The 10000-nt window shown below is 46.1% G+C and overlaps 1 pseudogene across 1 annotated transcript in view; it reads right to left on the reverse strand.

Annotated features, from left to right (window-relative positions):
• LOC310799189 (transcription factor SOX-5 pseudogene) overlaps positions 1 to 10000 on the reverse strand; it is a 43249-nt pseudogene that overhangs the window by 9863 nt on the left and 23386 nt on the right. The window contains exon 2 of the transcript XR_014554021.1: positions 5068 to 5263. The product of XR_014554021.1 is annotated as a transcription factor SOX-5 pseudogene (transcript). The remainder of the gene's footprint in view (positions 1 to 5067; positions 5264 to 10000) is intronic.

A 10000-nucleotide genomic window follows, 5' to 3' on the forward strand; every position in this document is an offset into this window, starting at 1 on the left:
GAGGTCAGAGGTGTGTGAAGTGCCACAGCACGCACATCATATGTGACCTGCTCTATCAAAATCAGTCACAATGACCCCGAAACACATTTTAAGTTTTATACACTGTTGGGAAGTAGAGAATGTAAGCTTTCTGGTGACATCAAAATTACCTTTGTACTCCGAAGAATGAGTGAGATGTATCCCTTTATGTCTTGACTGTTTTCAAACTATGTTTTTGAGAAAAACGCCTTCAAAGTCTGACAACGTAAACTAGTTCTGCTTGTGTCACCCTACCCTACCATTTCAAGATGGCGGCAGGCGGGAGCTTAAAGTCGAGCTGAAATGAAAAATGTCTTTTGTTCTAATTTAGATGGCATCTATGGTTATACAGTGCACCTATGTAACAATGTATGAGAGGGGGGGGGGGGGGATTGTTTTGTATTTAAAAAAAAAAGTCACATCAAAAGTTCATTCATCAAGAGTTCATTCATAACAGTAATCTACAGTTTGCTGACGTCAGGTAGTACCATCACATTTCTACCCAATTTCAACCAATCATATCATGACATGAGAACTGTCAATCAATCTTCATGGCTCGGAGAAAATTCTGAGCAGGCAACATGGCTGCCTACATGGCCAGACTTTTCTAGCCCATAATGTTAATATATTTGGCCAATAAGTATGTAACATACAAAATAAAACGAACGGTAAATGTCTTAATTTAATGTGGAATGCAAAGGACATGTAACTGACTCGTTAAACTCACATTCCAGGAATATGTTTATTTACCGCGGCTCGTCGGACACTTCAAGGCGGGCAGCCAGGACTCTTCAACGGCTTGGAAAAGGCAGTCCACACGGAGGCAGGCCGCCCGGTCCTCTTCTGAGGCTGGGTGCAGTGATCCAGCCAGTGAGTACACACTCCACAGGGCTGTATTTACATTATATTGTGTTTGTACATGGACTGTTATTGAAACGTGACCGGTAGGTTTCAGATTAGTCTGCTAAAAGACATGATTTTGCGGTGCAGAGTGATGATGACTGCTCTCTTGCGTTGCTCCCGAGGCACACATCACCGCGTTATAATCATAGATGTATTATGGATGTATTATTAGTCACTTTCAAACAGAGATCGCACAATATTGCCCTTCAGAAGGCCCGCAACGTTCAGAAGGCCCGTTCAGAAGGCCCGCAACGCCGGCAGCCTCGCCACAGAAATTGCGTTCACACAAAACCAAGCAGCCCTACCAAATTTCTGTGTGCTTTCAGGTTACATCCACCCCTCCCGGATTGAAATGAGGTGAGGGGAGGGGAGGCATATAGTGTAGGTAGTCTCGCTGGCCAGCCTCCCCTCGCTACCGTGAGAGGAGTCTGGCGCCACGGAAACAGGCTACTGGGATAAGCCCTCCCCTGCTCTACAGCTCCTCCCCATTGGAGCGACTGTTTCAGTGGCTGCCGGATGTCCGCTCCCGGCTTATTACAAGCTCTGTCATTGGCTCCGACCATGTCAATCAGAGCGGCTTCTGCTCCCTCCTCCCTGTGTGTCACTGTAAATAGTGCCCTGCCACCCCAGTGAAAACAACAACGCTAACTAGCTAGCAAGCTAACGGCAGAAACCTACACGCTAGCTCGTTGCTACGCGCTGAAAACGGCAAGTTGCATTGTTGGAAACTATTTTCCAAGGGCACTGCCGCTAAGCGCCGCCCATCGCAATCCCACTATGGAGACCTGCGGCGCCAGACTCCTAAGGAGGGGAGGCTGGCCAGCGAGACTATAGTGTAGGGCCTACACTATAGTCTCGCTGGCCAGCTGGTCGCTGTGTAGGCTATAGTATGATGAACGAATTCATTCAACAACCAAACATCGCCGATGTACGCCAGCAGCTCTCAACGTGCAGCTGGTCGTTAACATCAAAGGATAAAAGACGAGTCTGATTGAGAGCTCACCTTAATATGACCACAACACAGAAAGTGTTCTCCACATGCAGCATGGTAACACAAGGCTTTCAATATTCATCTGATCGAATTTATGGATCACAGAGGCACCATCATGTGTCAGGTACAAAGCTAATTCTTATCTTTTGGTTCCAGTTTTTTGTAAAGCAAATGATTCCCATGAAGTAGCCTAATTAGCCTAAGTCCGTTCTGAAAGCGGACGCCCGCATGTCAAACAGCTGCAGTCAGTCTGCTTAACGTTATCCTCGTCGTCGGGGGAATAGTAGGCTATAGTATAAATACACATGCATACTATAACGTTAGTTGTTTTTCGTAAAGGAACGCACAACAGGCTAGACAGATTCCAGTTCTGTAGCTGGTTTCCCCAAACAGTGGGATTGTTTTGAGGAGAGACTGAAGAACAGAGGGAATATCCTCAGACTGACTCACCACAGACAGATGCAGGCTAAGAGACGTCCTCTGAAGCTTATTATAATATCCATTCATTTTGCCTACTAATGTCAACATCGTCTGAGCATGAATAGCCTAACCTACTTACTCATCAGGAGATCAGGACGTCACACCTGTTCCGTGTTGCCGCTCCTACTCTTTCAGGTGGAGGCGAGGTGGAGGCTGATTCCCCGCTATGACTACCTCCACTGGCGTAACGAAAGACGTAACACAATTATCCACCACTCCGCTTTCACATCGGAGACGCGGATTACATATTCCGTAACATTTACCGCTTTCAAGGCCTGAAATCGAATCGTGAGATACCCAAAGATTCACACAACCCTAACACACTTTGTGCATGAATTTGTGCATAAACGTTCCTGACCATTTTTATTGACATTTCCGTCTCACCTTATATTATCTTGAATAGGTAAACCAGCCATTTTGAAGAGATAAACATTTGGTAAATCATAACTTTGTTTTATGCACTTGTTGTTGAAAACACATACACATTAAATACTTTATAAATTAGACCAAAAAATTCATTTAGGCAGAGTTAACAGGCTAACTCAATGTTTTTATTTACTCTCATCATAAAAAAAATAAAAAATAAAAATAAAAATAAAAGACTGTTGAAGAAATTCTGCAAATTTATTTGGCGACCCGAATAAAATCTCGTGTGACCCACCTGTGGGTCCCGACCAGTCTTTGGGAAACACTGCATGATACAGTATACTCAGTATTTTTTTTACTCATTTTTCTAAGCAAAATGTTGTAGTCGGGTAAAGGGGGTACTTGGATTCAGAAATCAGGGAAAGGGGCTACTGAAGCCAAAATATTTTGGGACTCACTGATATACTGTAATTAGAGATATATGTTTAACTCTCTATATAGTGTTTATACACACACACACACACACACACACACACACACACACACACACACACACACACACACACACACACACACGCACACACACACAAACACCTGAACTAACACAAAAATACAGTTAGCCCATACACTGCACTGGCTTCACACGCAATATAAATACAAATTCAAAATACAGAGGATGCAATAAAACCCACGGCAAAAACATGCACGCGATGGCCGCACAGGCACCACACACACACACACACACACACACACACACACACACACTCGCACTCACTTTCTCACTCTCTTACGCACACAAATGCACTTACGTGTACATGGTCATACATTCAGTGCCAGCACACAATGTCACACTTCATCCTGAACAAAGTGAGTCATTGCTGACACATTTCTCAGTCACGCCACAGACATTTGGTACATCACTGTCTCTCTGCCTCTGCATCAAATGGGCTCAAGGGGACGGCTGATGGTGCGCACATAAAAGCAAAAACCCACTCGCAGCCAAACAGTCGCCTTGAACCTACATTTCCCCCATTTTTTAAAAACCTCTAGCGCTGCCAAAAAATATTTTTTACTGCAGAAAGTCAATTTGTCCCTCTTTAGAAATCTCGCTCTTTTCATGTTGAATCACCGCTGAACAAACACCCATATATTTTTCTTCCTCATTGTTGAGTTTTGTCATTATTTTTGGTGTTGGGGCCTAAAAGGTGAGTCTTATTCAGCATAAGAAAAGTAAACAACATACCAAAGTCAACGAGGAGATTTAGATCCAAGCGCTACAAGGAGAGCTCTGACAAAATGGCTTTTCTTTTTCTACAAGAAAAATCGCCCCAGGGATGACCTCCGCACAAATTAATGCAAATTCCATAAAATCGACACTATTCAAATCATATTTAAAAGGCGTCACTACAGAATGCTATATTACCCATTATAAACCCAAAAGCTAAAGATACATAGTCAATAGACTTCATGAATCCACCCTAAAAAATTACACACAAATAATTAAGCCAAGGTTTTACTTTTTTCACTTTTGTACGTGTGACAATTTTAGATATTTTTCAAACGGTGAACAACTCGTGTACTGTAGGAGTGGAAGTTGCTCTGGAAGCAAACATTTGCCCTCCTGACCTCAGATCAGCGCAGAGGATCCCTTCATAATGCTGGGGGGGGGGGGGGGGTCAGGATTACCATGAGGATAATCTGATCTGGGGTCTGCGCCCCCGAGGCTCACTTTCACACCGTGCCTTTAAAACACAGACAGACGGGCAGACACACAGACAGACAGGTAGACAGACAGGCAGACAGCCTTATTGGATGGAATGCCAAAGGGCAGACAGCCAATGGAGAGAAAGATGAGGGCCAAGTAGCCAGTGATGAGTGTCGCAGTGTCTATGGATCCAAAGGGGCAGATAGGTGACTTGAGGTATATAGATATACAGGAAAAAGGACCAAAAATGTCAAGCGGGCAGGTCGTTGATGACATTTTATGCAGTCCTTGTATAGAGTCAATTGAACAATTCAAAGCCAGTGTCTTCTATATACAGACAGTTGCCTATAGGCAACTTTTTGAGTCAGCTTGATGTGAGTAACATCCTTTTCAATGGAGACGAGAAACAGTCAAATGAGACTAAAATAACGGGGCTCTTATGGCGGGCTACGAGAAAAACACTGAAAATAGTAACGGCGCCAGCTGACTCTGACTCAGCGCTCAAGGCCACCGTCACCCACGGGTGGGTGGGCACCCCGAGAACCCCCGAGAAGGGAAATGGATAGGAAGCGGGCGAAAAGCACCAAAAGGCCGTCAAACCTACCGTGTTGGGAGGGCTGTCCAAGCTGCGGTTGGGGGGTGAGCGAGGGGACACCTTGCCACAGTAGGAGGCCAGGGGGAGGTGGATGACTCCACCCAGTCCCTCACTCTCCTCCTCCTCAACTCGCTGTCTGCTGGTTGCCATGGTTACCTCTCCATCTGTCCCCCCATATGGAGAGGCTGGTCGCTTGGAAGACATCCTGGAAAAAAGGAGAACGGAGAGAGAGAGAGAGAGAGAGAGAGAGAGAGTTGTGGATGATATAACAGGTTGGCGATGGGACTTTTTGACAGTTCTGATGTTGGCGGCGGATAGCATCAGGATTTCTGTAAGTGAAACGACGCACTCTCTGTCTGTTACATTTACGTAGAGCTGCAACCATTAGTTGATTCATCGATTAGTCGATCGACAAAAAAAAAAAAAATATTGCCAACTACATATTTTTGTATAACAGATTAATTGTTTAGACAAAAAACTGTTTCGAAAAAAAATTGTTTTGTCTTGTTCCAGCTTCTTAAATGTGATAATTTCCTGGTTTCTTTAGGATTGGATTGTGGACTGTTGGTCAGGATGAGACATTTAAGGACATCATCGTGGGCTTTGGGGAAAAAGTGGTCAAAATCTTTCACCATTTTGTGACATTTTATAGACCAAATAGACGAATCGATTAATCAAGAAAATAATCGACAGATTAATCGTTAATAAAAAGTCACTGTTAGTTGCAGCCTATAGTTACATCCCGGTCCTCCCTTCAGCTTTTGACCCTGGTCGCTGTGTCCTCACTATAAGAAAGGAGGCCGTCTTTCCAGTCTCACACCTCTCCAAGTCCTTCCATTAGGCAGGTACTCCGTTATTCTTTTCAACCCCGCACCCTGCACGTCTTTCTTCTTTCTCCCTCTGTATGACTCTCTCTCGGTCACACATACGACACACACAGTCCACGCTACAACTCCACACAATATCCCCCTTCAGTGGCTACCGTGAGCACCACCCCGCTCCCTAGCAGACCTTCAGTGGCTACCGTGAGCACCCCACTCCTTAGCAGACCTTCAGTCGCTACTGTGAGCACGCCGCTCCTTAGCAGACCTTCAAACCACACTGGGGTCCTGTGTTTACCATGGGGGCCATTCAACGCTCACATTTCCAAAAGACAGACCCATTACCGCAAATGGAGCCCGCTTAGGCTGGCATTGTGGAGGAAATGAACATGTCTTGACAATAGGCTTTTCAGAGAGAGAGAGGGAGCGGGAGAGAGAGAGAGAGTACAGTGACAATATGTGTTTATGAAAAACACCGGACAATGGCGGAACTGGGGAAATTAGCTCACAACAGTTGGGCCCCGCCGTTTGCATTTGTTTTGGCTTTGTTCCCGTGAAAGGAAGCAGAGGAGAAAAAGCCACATCTATTAGGTGAACTCTTGTCTCTCGCGAGCTAAATGGTCTCTGCCTGTACTTCAGCTGAATAGGGACGCAGTGAATATGCAAGCAATAATAGAATTTAATGCGCTCCTCGGCATCGCCTGAGTGCTTTCACAAGCACTTGTCAGCCTTGAAGCCACTGCGACTATGACCCTGTACACCGCTCAGTCAGCCGCGCAGAGAGAGAGAGACGCACGGCACAGATGGAGGGATGGAGAGACGGACGGAGTGAGAGAACCTGGAAGGAGGAGGAGTCAGGAGTGTGTGTGCAGGTAGAGAAGGGGGGGGGGCAAAAATACAAGAAGTGAGCAACAGGCGTCGCAAACTCTCCGTCTCCGTTCTTCCCCTTCTCTCTCTGGGGACGTCCTGGTGGCTCACCTGGTAAGAGTGCGTACCACAAAGGCTTAGTTAGTCCTTCACGCGGCTGACAAATTTGAATCCCCCTCTCCCCACCTTTCCTGTTTGCCTACTGTCCTATCAAATAAAAAAGGTATCTCTCTCTCCCGCATGACAGTACCTCTTCTGTCCATCTCCACTCTCTGTCCCCTTTACCTCAAACGCTTTATCAGTTATCTTGGTTCCATCCAGGGTTCCCACACCTTCTTAAACATCACATTCAAGGACTTTCCAAGGCCCAATTCCCTCAAAATCAATGAGCCAACATGGCATCATTTGAGACATGAATCACAGATCAAGGTTCATTCCTGTTACAACTCGGATCATTTTGATGAGAGCTAGCAGCTTTACAGAAGCTCACAGAACAACTATTACAAAGAGAGAGGCTTGGATGTGTGAATACTTCTCAATTGTGCTGTGTTACAAGTAAAAAAAACATCGAAAGAACTTCCATTTCTATTCTTGCACAAAATACATGGGATGGAGAGAGAGAGAGAGATACCGCTCAGTCAGCCGCCAGAGAGAGAGACCCATGTCTATTTACCGGTATGTCTATTTTCAAAAATGTTCAAGGCCTTGATTTTTTTCTCTCAAATTCACAAACTTTCAAGGATTTCAAGGACTATCTGTCCATGACTGACTTGGCGTCTTTATTTCTAGGACCCCCGACTTTCAGTGATGCATTTGTCCCTCTCTCCCCCTCTGTCTTTGTAGCTCTCTCTCTCTCTCTCTCTCTCTCTCTCGCTCGCTCTCTCTCTCTCTCTCGCTCTCTCTCTCTCTCTCTCTCTCTCTCTCTCGCTCGCTCTCTCTCTCTCTCTCTCGCTCTCTCTCTCTCTCTCTCTCTCGCTCGGCTTGTCTGCAGTAAACTGATTACACTCTTGACTCTATTGGATTTCCTCTGGACTGTACATCTGGCATTGTTCCTAGGAGCAGCCTCGCGGCTAATTCATTGCTTATTTGCCTTATGACAGCAGCAAGGCAAACGATATGGAGAGCTGTTGACTGGAGGGCCGAGGAGGAAAGCGCCATGCGAGCTAACGCAACATGTGGCCTGCTCACACATCCAGCGCCATGCGAGCTAACGCAACATGTGGCCTGGTCACATCCAGCGCCATGTGAGCTAACCCAACATGTGGTCTGGTCACATCCAGCGCCATGTGAGCTAACGCAACATGTGGTCTGGTCACATCCAGCGCCATGCGAGCTAACACAACATGTGGTCTGGTCACATCCAGCGCCATGCGAGCTAACGCAACATGTGGTCTGGTCACATCCAGCGCCATGCGAGCTAACGCAACATGTGGTCTGGTCACATCCAGCGCCATGCGAGCTAACGCAACATGTGGTCTGGTCACATCCAGCGCCATGCGAGCTAACGCAACATGTGGTCTGGTCACATCCAGCGCCATGCGAGCTAACGCGACATGTGGTCTGGTCACATCCAGCGCCATGCGAGCTAACGCAACATGTGGTCTGGTCACATCCAGCGCCATGCGAGCTAACGCAACATGTGGTCTGGTCACATCCAGCGCCATGCGAGCTAACGCGACATGTGGTCTGGTCACATCCAGCGGGAGGCTCCAAATGGAATCAAGTCCACCTCATAAAGCTTCTGGCATACTCTTCGCACACGCGCTGGAGGCGGGGCTCCGAGGAGGGCGCGCGCACTCGGCGCAGGCCAAAACAAAACATACTCAGTGCGCAGCTCCAGGCGCCAGGCAGTCTGAATGAAATTGAATGTAACGTTCCCAATTCTATGTATTAAATTCTAAAAAACGACCCTCAACATTTGGGAAGGCTCAGGCACACAACTAGTTCGTTATAATCGAACATCATGCTTTGAAGGCGACTGTACGATGGTGAGGACTCAATCACAGCAGATGTCTGCTGATAGCCTACCACGGAGATCTACAGGCACAGGCAGCAAAACCCGACGCGCTGATAGAAAAATCTCCATGGACGCGCCGCGCTGCGCTCAGGCCTCGCCCCCCGACACGCCCCGTGCGATGACGTCATAATCGGCGCGCGCCCTATGCGCTTGGCTGGGCGCAGAGAGTATGCCAGAAGCTTAACACAGTCAAGCAATGCAGCACTCCACCACAGCACTGTCATTTCATTACCTCACATTGTTGTTGGAGGACTTTGCCTACAAGATTCATATGGCTGCCTTAGATAATCAAAAACTGCTAATTCAAACCAATCAACAGGATGCTGTTATTATCTAATATATATATATATATATATATATATACACACATATACATATACACACACACACACACACACACACACACACACACACACACACACGCACACACACATAAAAGGGAGTAAGTGGGTTCTGTCTGTTTCTCTGTGAAAAAAAAAGTCCCACATTAGATGATGTCATCAGTGGTCACTCGAGCAACTGTGATGTCACTGATGATGTCACAATGTCCATGACATGCCAAGTTGAACAATTGAGTGACGTCACTCGAGCACTCCATGATGATCAGTGATGATCACTCGAGCAATTGTGATGTCATCAGTGACGCAAAGTTGGCAAATTGTGCGCCGCGCATGCCATGTCAAGAAAGTCGCAGTTTGTCGCCAAACTGTTGCACTATAAGTTATAAATCAGAAAGACTACATACACTGTCGCCTAAGTGACGTCACTTTCTCTACCGGCAAAGTTGAAGACCGGCGACATGCCACGAGCTTCCACAAGCTATGTAGTTTTTATACTAAACTAACCCCTATGTTTCAGTTTGACGACAAACTGTGACTTTCTTGACATGCAAAGTTATGTTTTAAATTGACAAAATTAGCGTTGGCACCCCGTGGCACAATTCAAATGCGCAGAAAGCAGGAAGTGACGTTTCACTTTGGCTCTCTATATCTCCAAAATGTCAACTGTTTTTCTTGTCCATATTTTTGAGTTTATTCAAATAGAGTTTCTAAAAGCTGGAATATATATACCGTATATATATTTTTAACGAGTGCAAACAAACAGACTTAACGTTTCGACACTTGCTTCCCTCTTTTGAGAGGCACCGGTCTGGCAAAGTTCGTCAGCTGAAGCGCGGATATTCCCTCTGTGTTCTACAGGAAGCTAGGTGTTTTTACCTTCAAAATAAAAGCAGTAA

This window comes from Poromitra crassiceps (genome assembly GCF_964638095.1).
Source record: "Poromitra crassiceps genome assembly, chromosome: 2".
NCBI classification, from domain to species: domain Eukaryota; kingdom Metazoa; phylum Chordata; class Actinopteri; order Beryciformes; family Melamphaidae; genus Poromitra; species Poromitra crassiceps.